Source organism: Actinia tenebrosa, unplaced genomic scaffold, assembly GCF_029948245.1.
Source record: "Actinia tenebrosa isolate PJP-AT-01 unplaced genomic scaffold, QUT_ActTen_1.0 PGA_scaffold6__47_contigs__length_16458017, whole genome shotgun sequence".
In the NCBI taxonomy this organism is placed as follows: domain Eukaryota; kingdom Metazoa; phylum Cnidaria; class Anthozoa; order Actiniaria; family Actiniidae; genus Actinia; species Actinia tenebrosa.
Genome location: NW_028292583.1, coordinates 1,791,313 through 1,803,739, shown reverse-complemented (window position 1 = coordinate 1,803,739; position 12,427 = coordinate 1,791,313). Strand labels below are relative to the sequence as shown.

Genomic DNA, 12,427 nt, shown 5'->3' with positions numbered 1-12,427 from the left:
CGCAACCGCTTTTCCTTAATGGTTTTCTATTCCCTTTGGGGCTGGCCTCCCTTCCTCTTCGGGACGAGTCCTGGTCCACAGCTGCTTCCTGCTGCCGTTCTAGTTGGCCCTGCAGGTCGTCGAGGGTCTCCTGAAGTTGTCTTTTTCCAGATCCTTTTCAGCCATTTGTGCTATGGTGCGCCTTTCCCTGGCGTGACCTCCACTATTCATTTCCTATTTGTATTAGCTGCTCATCCTTACGAGCCAAGCGGCTAAAGGCATTCTGAAAGTCTTTTACCGGCAGCGGTTTTTTCAATCTAACAACTTAGATATTCGCTGTCGAAAATCGAGCAACTTCGGCGGCACGACTTTCAAGAGTAGCCCTGTTTGCCCTCATGACTTCGTTTTCCATTTCCCTAAATCTTTCCTTAAGGGACGTCGTTTTCCAGCTCTAGTTGCTGAAAAGATGTTCTAAGCGCCGTCAAATCCTCGCTTGCCTTTAAGAGGTCCTTGCGCTCCCTGGTGATTCGCTGCAAGTCGTTGTTAGCTGCCTCCTTTTGGGTATTAACGTCGGCCAATTCTCGGTGTGCTTCCGCTAAATTATATGCGTTGACGGATTTCTTTATGGCGTCTACTGGTAAGGCACGGTATTCATTTATCTTGGCTTCCAATTCCTCTTTTTGGGCGTTTAACGCAGCGACTTCCTCTGTCTTAGCTTGGAGCGTTTCGCTTAGCGTTCCTATTTGCGCTCTTAATTCTTCGTGCGTTCCATAGCCGCCTGCAAAGGTCGGTAATCTAACTGCATTAACGAGGAACCTATCGAAAGACTGTTGCATTTCCTCCCTAGCCAAGTCACGCTGCGTGGTCAAGTTGGGCTCTCCAAGCGCCTCCGCGACTCCTTTGGGAAGCCGGTTGTTAAGCAGGCGGGAATTCTTCCTTTGATACAGATTGTGCCATTTTTCCCTACCCGATTCTCTAACTTGAACCTGCCCTTTGTCTCCTATTTGGAAGTCCAAAGTAGCCAGGTTTATGTTTGGGTATCGCTCCCTTAGGTCCTCGATGATGTTCGCTGTTAAGTCCGACCGCACGCCAAAGGATTCCATTTGTAAGTACTCCGGAATGGGCGTGTGGGGGTTCTTAGACTTGAATTTATCTCTTAAGGAACGCATAGCATCGCGGGCCCTGCTGCCATACTTGCTCAGCAATTTATCAAAAAGGCCTCGGGGGTCTACGTCGTTATCAGGAAGCAGGGTTTCATATTCTTCATCGTTAATATCGACTTGGCCTTCTTCGGTAAGGGGGTCAAAATCCGTTCCTTCTACTTCCATTATATATGATAAGCTCAAAGTTAAACCCCAATATATTACCTAAGCAGGTTGGCGGACTGAAAGCAGAACGCACCTTTCACCGAGTCACCTTTACCCCCAGCAGCGCTAGACCTGGAGAAACGCTGTACGTAGGCGTGCCCCGCCTAACGAATAACCTAGTCTTAGTTCCTGGTACCTTGGCTTTAAGGTTTGACCTAGCAATACAACCAAGCACTGCGGACGCGCGTCACGTTGTCAACGACCTTGGCCGCAACATTGTCTCAAAGATGCGGGTGAAGTTCGCAGGGGAATCCCTCTTGGACTTAAATAGGTACGATCTGTATACCACGTACAAAGACTTATGGTTGACTGCATTTGACCGCGCGCAAAGGATAGAGCAGGGAATCGCCAGTGATGCCATACGCAAGGTAAGAAGCGCAACCTCTGGCGCCTCAGGAGAAGACGAAATAAAGACAGCTTATGGCACTAAATATGTCGTTCCATTAGATTTCGAAGTTATCACGAACCACGGTGCATACTACCCAAGGCAGCTAAGCGAGCTGCAGTTCGAAGTAACCCTAGCAGACACTACGAACATCCTACAGGGAAAGGACGTAAGTTCCTCAGCCGTCCACCCATACTCCGTTACTAACTTAGAGCTGCAGTATGAAACGGTATACAGCGAAGACTTAGCACGTAGCGCCGGTATGGAATACAGCTCCGGGAAGGCTTTCCTTTACGATCACGTCGTGATGTACAAGACGTTCAGCTTTACAAATAACGTCGAAGAGGTCATCAACCAAAGCATTAACCTTCCCAGGCGCAGCCTTACAGGGATAATGTTGCTGTTCGCAAAGACATACACGGCAGGATTGCGCGACTCCGAGGCGTTCTTTAATCCTAACATTACCAACGTAGGTGTTAGCATCAACGGAGTGCCTAATAAGGTTTACTCACAAGGGATAAAGCCCGCGGATATGTACCGGGAAGTCGCGCGTAAGTTTGGCGACCAAATTGGCCCAAAGGAATTCTTTGAGGATAAGTATGCGCTGTGGATCGACATGCGCACGACGAACGACGAAGACCTGCATGGACAGGGATTGCGGCTGGTAAATACCCAGGACGGTATTACGTTGGAGATCAAACGCACCAAAGACGCCAGCGACGCTACTAAGATCAACGCATATATCTTCGTAGTCTCAGACGCGCAACTGAGTGTAGAAATGAATCAGCTAAAAAGCGTTGCCTACTAGGCTCGCGTTCCTTGAGCCAAGCGAAAGGATGAAAAATATTCCTTACGTATAATATGCTCCGCGTATTCGAAAACAACGAAACTAAACTGCAATGCATAGTGCAAGGCGATAAGCTGTACTTTAAAGCAAAGGAGGTAGCAAAGGCATTAGGTTATGCAGACACCAAAGATGCTATTAAAGCCCACGTGCGGGACAAGCATAAGAAGAGACTTAACGAGTTGGAGGTGAATCGCCTCCCTTCTGGTTCGCACCCGCAATCCCTGTATGTGACGGAGTCTGGTTTGTATCAATTGATATTCAGCTCCAAACTGCCAACGGCAGAGTCGTTCCAAGATTGGGTCTTCGAAGACGTTCTACCTACGTTAAGGAAGAAGGGGAAATACTCGTTGGATGGTCCAAATAAGTTGACCTTCAAGATCGAGGATGAGTTCGACTTACATAAGAAGGTCATCGATCGCATACGCCGGTTTTACCCCACGCTGATATTAGCACCTGGACTCGGGGAGTTGCAAGATACCAGTAGTAAAAGGATAAAGTGCTGGCAAAAGGGCTACCAGGCAGGTCAACCCGACATCCTAATTCTTAACTCCCATAAGAAATACAATGGGTTCTGTCTGGAACTGAAGACGCCAAAGGGTAACGGCGTATTGTCCGACAAACAAAAAGCGGTATTGACGCAATATGAAATGAATGGATACTTAACGATGGTAAGCAACGATTACGATCTGATCTGCAGGGAAATCGACCGTTACGTCGACGGCATTCGCATACCTTGTCCTGGCTGCGTTAAGGCTTTCAAGTCACAGGAGACGCTACAAACGCACCGAAAGATATTTCATAAATATAATGATAGTTGAACAAACTCACTGGCGCGAATTAATACAAGGCATTTCATACAAAATAAAAAATTACGTCGTCTTCGAGGACATTAACCGTTTAAGGTTGGTCCTCTTAGACGGCAGCCAAGAGTACAGTTTATGGGCTCCTGACTGCGTACGGTACGTACTGCAAGGCGAAGAGTACACTCACATACGTAGCTATGGTAAAGTCAACGGCCGATGGAAGTTCGACGTTGAAAGAAAGGCGGAGGCTAATCCATTGTGTGATTAGTCATCCTCATGGGCTTCTAGGTATTGGTCTGCTACGTCGGACCTCATTTTTTCCGACATGAAATCGATCGATATCGTAATCAAGGCTCCTCCTGCGAACGCTGCGACGTAAGGTAACATCATATATTAGACCATTCTTTTCGTATTGCAAGGTAATGGTCTAAAGGCTTGGGACCTTCGTACAGGCAACACCAAATATGTTGACCGCTGCGTTGACAACCACATTTATCGCAGATGCCGTCCCAGTGTTCTCGGTTCTCCCATTTTACTCCTTCGTAGTCGTCAAAGCATACGAAATCTTGGTCTATTTCTTTCTTACGCTGCACTAAAGCCCGGCTGGTTTCAAGGGGGCAACATCGCTCTGCTAAATCGCCGTGGGTTTCACAGACGACTTCTTCGAGGTGGTAACGTCGGCAGCGGTATTTATGCCAGTTCTCTTCAAAGAGGGGTTCATCACATCGGTGGCAATGGCCTTTAAGGCAGACTCTATGCTCGCGGTGATATCGTAGGGTCTGTATGGTGGACAATTCCTTACCGCAGTCGCCGCAAACAGTGCTGATTGTCTTCTGACAGACTTTCTTGGAAAGATGGTATTGCAGTCGCTGCTTACTGCTGAAAGATTTATTACATCGCATGCACTCCATTATATACACCTTATTTTTTATTGTTATTTTGTTAAATGCTGCAAAGAGGTCTCAAGTAAGGGTCTATTTTTTATTGTCATTTTGTTAAATCATCACGATCGAAGAATGGTTAACATGATTATCTTTTTGCTGGTTTCAACAATGAGAAAGAATGATACCTCATCTTTTAATGGGGGCTTAACAAAATGACAATAAAAAATAGACCCTTACTTGAGACCTCTTTGCAGCATTTAACAAAATAACAATAAAAAAGAAAGACCTATGCTAATTCCTCTTGCTGGGGCTTAGTAAGATCTTCTTTGCGACCTCTTACTCTTCTCGAACGTCGTCTAAAGTCCTTTGTGCTTTAGTATCCGCGGGACACCAATGTCCAACGAAGTCTTCTTCAGAGAATACCTTATTACAGTGACAGCAGCTGTGTTTCTTACGAGGCGTCGGAGGGGTAACGATGATGCAGTCAGCAGGTAGTTCGCACGTAATGCAGTCCATATATCTATGGGGGATATCGAATGAAGTCCTTAATGGACTCCTTAGCCCAGCCCGCCATTGTCAAAAGCGCGCCAAACCGTTCTGCACGCTTCAGACCACACATTTCATCGTACAATTCCTGTACGCGCTCTTTTAACCGGTCTATCTCTTCCCTTTGCATTTCTATGGTGTCTCTTTTATCCTTTGCGTCGCCGGCAATTCTTCTTACTGCGTCCACTGGGTCCATTGTATATATAATGGATCCGAATCATATTCCCTGCAATGCTCTGATAGTAGGACCCACCGGCTGCGGAAAGACCCAGTTCGTGGTAGAGCAGCTATTAGGACCCTTTAGATACCGATTCGACTACATAGTGCTGCTTTGCCCCACCTACGTGAATAACCGCACCTGGACGGGCATAGGAGTGAAAGACGACGACTTCTTCGTAGATATCTTAGACCCTAACGAGTTATCCAGCCATTTGAAGTTCTGGCACAAGCAATTCCCTAAAGGTACACAGACGCTCCTCATATTGGATGACATTGCCTGTGGGGACGACGTAAAAAGGCGCACCTCCGAATTAGTGAAGCTCGCCTTTAGCGGCAGACATGACAACATTAGCGTTTGGTTGCTTTCCCAGCAGCTTACCAGCGTCTCTAAGCCCTTTAGGGAAAACATAGGCTCTCTCGTAGTATTTTATACTCCGAGCAAGTCTGACCTGGAAACCATTTTAAGCGACTACGGCGGTGAGATAAGCAAGGAACAGCTGCACGAATACATGCGGCATTTAAAAACGCACCAACATTCCAAGATGATCTTCTCTTTGAGGTTTCCGTATGACGTTAACATATATGGACATTGAGCAGCTCTTAGATGAAGTCCCCACACAGTTAGATGAAAGTAACCTCAAGGAACAACTTAACATTCTTGTGTCTTCTGGGAAGTGTAAAGAAATGATAGGCAAGGAACTTACCCATGAGCAGGTTAATAAGCTGTCAGAAGAGGAGGTTAAGAAGTTCCATAAGAGGTACGAGGCTGCCCTTGCAAGTAAGACCACGGACGCCGTAGCAGACTCCGCTATCCGACTTGCCACTAAATTGCTTGGACTTGCACTGCCCATAGACGACGTGGAGCAACTACAGAAGGACATAAGAGATGACTATGTCATATCCCAAGAACTTAAGATAACCTGTGGGTGGTTGTCTTTGAAGTGCGGTAAGTTAATGGCAGTCGCCTCTGCGGCACTTCACGTAGCTCAGCATGTCGACTTGAAGGAGGTACTAGGTTCCTTTGGAACATCTTGGAAGGACTTCAAGAAGGACAGAGAAGTCGAAAAGGTCTTCCAGGCAGCACTTGCTGAGGTACCTGATCAAGTCACCTCAAGTACTTAGTCAAGTCGTTGTCAGGTCACCTCAAGTACTTAGTCAAGTCGTTGTCAAGTCACCTCAAGTACTTAGTCAAGTCGTTGTCAAGTCACCTCAAGTACTTAGTCAAGTCGTCCTTAAGTCATTCTCAAGTACTTAGTCAGGTCGTTGTCAAGTCATTGCCAAGTCATTGTCAAGTCGTCATCAAGTTACTTGTCAAGTCCTTCAAGTCCCTTAATATAAGATGAGTGACACCGAAGAACAACCACCCGTAGAAGATACCAAGATTACCAAGGCTAAATCTCCGGGCAGAGTCGCTGCCGGAAAGAAGCTCGCGGAGATGAATAAAAAGAACAAAGCAAAGAAGGAGGAAAAGATGGAGGAAGAGGAATCCTTTATCAATCCTGGGTACGTCATTGGCGCGTTAGGAGTCGCTATAGCAGCAGGCAGCTTTTACTTACAATGGCGGAATATGAAGCCAGAAGTAAAGTGGGAGGCCCCAACATATCACGCACCTGTGGAGGTCAGAAAAAACAAAATCCCTGAAATGGAATGACCTTCTCGCTTTGTAATATAATGTCGACTGCATTGTTGAAAACTGTTGAAGAAGCAGCTATTATTACTTCCATCGTTGCGGGTATTGGTTGGGTAGGTAAGAAAGTGCTCAAAGAAGACTTTACTGAAGACCCAAGCAAGAGCTTCGCTAATTTTGCTAAGATGACCGCTGCCGTTGGCGGGGCTATCATGCTAAAGGATTACCTACGAAAGGAAAAGTACCTGCCTAACATATAATGGTTAGCTTAGTCGCAGGTGGAGTCATTGCAGCTTTAGCATTCACTGGAGCTAATTATGGCGGTAGATATCTGGATAAATTAGTTGGCGGTGATAAAAACGCAGAATCTAACGCCGAAAGGAAAAGACACGACTTAGCGCTGGAGAAATATCAAAGGGACGTGGAGGCTTGGAATAAGAAGAGACAAGCCTACAGGGATTGGTTGGACAAGAACTACCAAGACAAAATGCAGGCGGATAAGAACTTCGAAAACACAGACTACGCCTTCAAACTTTATGCGCAAGCACACCCAACAGTGGTGTTAAAGAAGCCTGACTTTAAGAATTACTACCAGCCTTCTAAGAAACAAAAAGATAGTGAGTTGGTATTCGTGGGAGTCGCAGGGCTGGCCGGAGGCGTGGCTTTGGCGTATCTAATATAATGATCGTCTTTTTGGAAAGCGACAAGAATGACTTTACCACGTATTTGAATCCTCCCATCAAAGCCTGTAAGGTTCGGTTGGTTAGTTGCTCTTTGTATAATTCTTGGTATAATTTAATTAATGGCTTTGTCATCGGAACTTCCGGCACCAAACCAAAAATACCAGATTCCCATTACACCCCAATAACACTGGCTAAGGAGCTAGCGAAGCATGGATATACTCTTACCACAGGATTACCCCATGAAATGACATTTAAGAAAAATAATGGAAGCGCTAATTTGAAGGACAGTTCATTGGTAGAACTCCTGGGTCTTACTAGTACCACGATAAATAGCGGCAATACATATGATGTGAAATGGAAAGTCGCATCCTCTTACGAAGTCTATTGCGACTTGGTTCATAGTTACAACAATGGAGAAAAGTCTTCTCTTATGTCCAAGTTTCTGCCCCAAGGTAATCCATTTGACCCAGTAGAATACACTCCCATTTCTTTGAGCTATGACTTGTCTAATTTGGTAGAAAGCATAAACATCACCATTAAAGTGGACGGAAAGACGGTGGATTTTAACGGACGTAAGATCAATCTTGTTTTGGAATTCATATAATGGGCCGCGTAGAGGACAAACTTAAAAGGATTTACTATGGGCCGGAAGGCTATTGGAGAGGAGCGTCAGCTATCAAGAAACTCGCGACCGCGGCCAGGGTATCAGACGAAACGGCTAAGAACTGGTTGAAAAAACAAACCCTCTGGCAGGTTTATCTTCCCGTGCCTAAGTACATTCCCAGGCCCAGCTTCACCGTAAATACCCCCAATGAAGTTCATCAGGCGGATTTGCTTTTCTTACCGCACGACAAGGTGAGAAAGAAGACCTATAGGTACGCTTTGACCGTAGTCGATATCGCAAGCAGATACAAGGACGCCGAACCCATAACCAGCAAGGATTCTGGGGAAGTCGCAGAAGCCCTAGGTAGGATTTATAAGCGCGTCTTGAAATGGCCTAAGCTGCTGCAAGTGGATGCGGGGACGGAGTTCATGGGCGTGGTTACCAAGACCCTGAAAGACCACGACACTAAGATTAGGAGAGCCGAAGCTGAGTACCACAGGGGTCAGAGCATTGTTGAAAGATTCAATAAAACCCTGGCTGAGCGTCTCTTTGGGTACCAGTATTGGAAAGAGCTGGAAAATCCCTCCAAACGCAACAGGGAATGGACCCAGAGGCTCCCCCAGGTCGTCGCGGCTTTGAACAACGAGGCGGCCAGGGCTACGGGAATAAAACCCAAGGATGCCATAAAAAAGAAACACGTGGAACACAAGTCCTTCATCAGAAGTTCGAGGGCGGTCTTCCCCCAGGAAAAAAGATTAGGTAATGTCACGGTTCGATATCTCTATGAGCCGGGTGAATTAGAAGGAGGATCCAAAAGAGCTACGGATCCTAATTGGTCTTTGGAAACTTACCAGATCCGAAGTGCGATAGCTAAGAAGGGTCAGCCCATCTTGTATTATCTTCATGATGGTCCCACGCGTGGGTTCGTCAAAGAAGAACTGCTTATCGTGTGATGTCCGAATGCTATCGTATGCACTCCGTCATCACACATCCATCGCTTACCGTCAAATGCAGACAGTGACACCTTCTCCTGCGTGACGTTATGTATCTGATGACCATAGCTGCGCAGGCTGTTCATCTTATGCCGCTGTTCCTTGCGTGTTCGTAATACGTTGAGGTAGGACTCGTGCGTAATGTCCTTCTTAACCACATACTTTTTTACGCCTTTAGCTTTCTTTTCTACGCCGTCTAACTTTAGCACGCTGTACATCTTTGGTTTCAGACCCACGTATTCCACGATGGGTTTTCCTAACATTTCGTCTTTCATCTTCCCAATTACCTTCTTATTCTTCGCAGAGTAAAGGAAGTGCTCCTTCGGGTAACCGCTGGTGTCGTACTCGTCTATGTCGGGGAGGCAGTCTTTGTAAACGTCTTCCGTTTGCACTTCTAGAATTAGGGAGTCGGTGTCTGTGTACAGGAGGCGACAGCGGTCTCCGTACTTTGGCTTAAGCTTATCGTAGTAGAACTCGTACATAAGCAGCTTCGATAGATCCAGCACCGTAAAGCCTGTGTAAACGGGCTTGTTTAGTAAGAGGTTTGCCTTTTTCATGTGAATCACGTAGAAGTTCAGCATTTCTACGTATCTAACGAAGCCTGGCTGTGACACGTATGCTTCTGCTTCCTCTTTGGTGCTGACTATTTTTACGCTTACGCGCTTGCGGATGTTCTCCATTGTCTTTCCGAACACGCTGTTGTTCATCAGTTTGAAGAGGTTTTTCTCGAAGTCATTTTTCGCTGCGGTACGCTTTTGCGTGTTAAAGTCAATGTAGGGGCGCATCCAGGGTTCCTGCGTGAATTTTAGGACTCTGTGGATCTTCTCTACGCGCATTCCGTGTCGCACGTAGAACTGCAGGTTGCGGTAATGTACCACATACTTCTTCTTATCCATCAGGTTCATAGTTAGTTTCCTGTACGGTTTGTAACCAGGGCACATTTGCTTTTGCAGCGGACTTAGCTGCTTAAATGGTATCTCTATCGCTTCTGGTGCTAAGGGGAACTCATTGTGTTCGTCGTGCAGGTGCTCTGGGTACTCCAGATCCACTTCTAAGACGTAACCCTTGTCTTCCTCCTTTCCTACCTGCATGTAGAAGTCTATCGGCTTCACTGGATCCCATTCGAAGTCTCTCACAGGTAGGTACTGTGACATTGCCCAACCATAAAGGTTATTCGCATCCAGGTAGTAAATGTATGTGGTTGGTTTCTCTGGGTCGTGCTCTACTAAGGGGTTGTTTGCGCGGGCGTAACGTCGGCTGGGTCCGCATACGCCGCCACGAATACCGTCTTCCATAAACCGATACATGTCGTACTCCGTTAGGAGATCCAACTGCGCATTTGTCTTCTTTAACAAAGCACTCCAGCTGAGCCCAGGAGCCGTGTAGAAATTAGCGGGATCCAATCCGTAATATTCTATAGCCATCTTTCTGAAGCTTTGGAAAACGTCTGCAAGCAGCACTACGTCAGACCTTAGGTAGATGTCGTGGTAGTCACCCATGTTCTCACAGGAGTACTTTTCCCACACGTCTAACGCATGCTGGTACTCCTCATCCTTTATACCGGACTCGTTTAGGGTGCTGTAGAAGCGATCTTTGGGTGGTAGGGGTTCTTTGAATCGATCCCAGGAGTCCATGTATTCGTATGGGTAGACTCCTTTCCTTTCCGCACCATATTGACTGGAAATGGGAAAGTTGGTGTTATACTTTACGAGGTTTGCCAAGGAGTCCGCCATAAACTGCTGCGAATCTAAGAACTTTAGCTTACCCACAGTTACGGACATGTAGCGCTCTTTGTTGTTGGGTATGCATTTGACGTCGGAGCCGTCTGTTCCTTGTAGTAGCAAATGGGAGTCGTAACCGCGGAGGTTGTGAAAGAACACCGGAATCTCCATGTCTGGATTTACTTTGAAGTTTATATTGCATTTCCAATGAGCCGCTCCTCTGTATTTACCCGTGATGTGGCAGTGATCCCTAACCTTATCCACATAGAAATCCTCAACAAATGCTTTGTGGCAGTGAATGCAGTGCGTGGAGGGCTTTCCCGGCTTCTCACCTTTCTTAGCATACTTCCCGCATTTAAAATGAGCTTCTCCTAGATACTTTCCATCTTCATCCCACGCTTTCTTGGCTCGTCTTCCAAACTGAAGAAGCGTATGTTGGCAAATGTGGCATTTTTTTGCCTTGTTAAAAGCCTCCTGGTTCTCTTTGGTAAATTCCATCTTCTTTGGACGTCTTAATTGTTCTCTTATCTCCCCCTCCTCTTCTCGCAATGCTTCTAGAAACTCATTAGCTGCGTTCTTACCTCGGTAAATCACAGGAGGGTTTGCTTTACCGTCTGATCTGACTACTATGTAACCAAAGGAGCAGATCTCGTGTAATCCTACCTTATTCGTGGCGCCACGTTTCTGCTCTTCCTTAGTTATCAACGCTTCGAAGTCTGCATATATCACGTAAGGCACTTGCATCTGCTTTTGATGGTCTGCGTATGAAAGCTCTTTGTTGGTGGGCATCTGGATCCGTTGCGCCACTTCTTCGACTCCGCGGCAGATCTCATCGTGTTTCTTTAGGGTATTTAAGGATGTAAATGACAGCAAGCAGCAGTCACAGAAGTACTTTTTGCCTTTGTGCTTAGTATGTCTGTAGAATAGTCTGCTAATGTGTTTAACCCATGAGTAGTGTCCGCCGTGGTAGAATAAATGTACGCGCTCTCCTTTACTTTTTGACAGAACTAACGGTACTATCGTCTGCTCTCTGACTCCGTAAACGTTAATTGCTAGATCGTTTATTTCCTCAAATATGGGGATGTCTATCAACTGCATGGGAAATTCCACACCATCCCACTCTAAATCGTCTGTGGGATACTTACTTGTCCTACAGGGATCCTTCTCTGCTGGATACAGTGCAGACCTGATTGCCCACATAAAGCATCGATTGTCTTCATTCTTCACGTTTACAATAGCCTTCTTCCTTTCTACCCACGTTGGTAGCGGTACGTAACTCCCCCCTCGTATGGGTACGTACCTGGCCATACTTATCTCTATTCCTTCAACCTCCTCTACTGTCCAACCCGATCCTTCTTTCGTGTAGTTAGACAGCGACTCCATTATTGCTTCTAAGGCTTCACTGAGTGACCTATCCAGATTCGTGGATTCTAATATCACTAACGACTTTGATCGCAACATTGCTGTCGTCATTACCTCGTCTTTTGACAAACTTACTTCTACCATTATGCTCGCTTTCAGGGCTCCTAATTCTTCTATACCTTTTCGGAGAGTCCTTTTAACCTTCCTTTCTGACTGACGCCAAAACTGTCTAACGTCAATCTCACCGTTACCGGGTATTGACACCGTGCTGAAGTTGCTTTGGGATTCCATCTATATAATAGGAAATATTTTATACCTAATACCAAGCACTTTTTAAGTCGTCGTAGTCGTACTCACAGTCCTGACAATGCCAAAACAATTTAACCTTAGTCTCAAACTTCTTACCAC

General features: G+C 46.1%; 1 protein-coding gene across 1 annotated transcript in view; it reads right to left on the bottom strand.

The window, feature by feature from the left end:
- LOC148905818 (uncharacterized) overlaps window positions 1-12,427 on the bottom strand; it is a 49,179-nt gene that overhangs the window by 30,688 nt on the left and 6,064 nt on the right. The gene's annotated exons all lie outside the window — the stretch shown is intronic.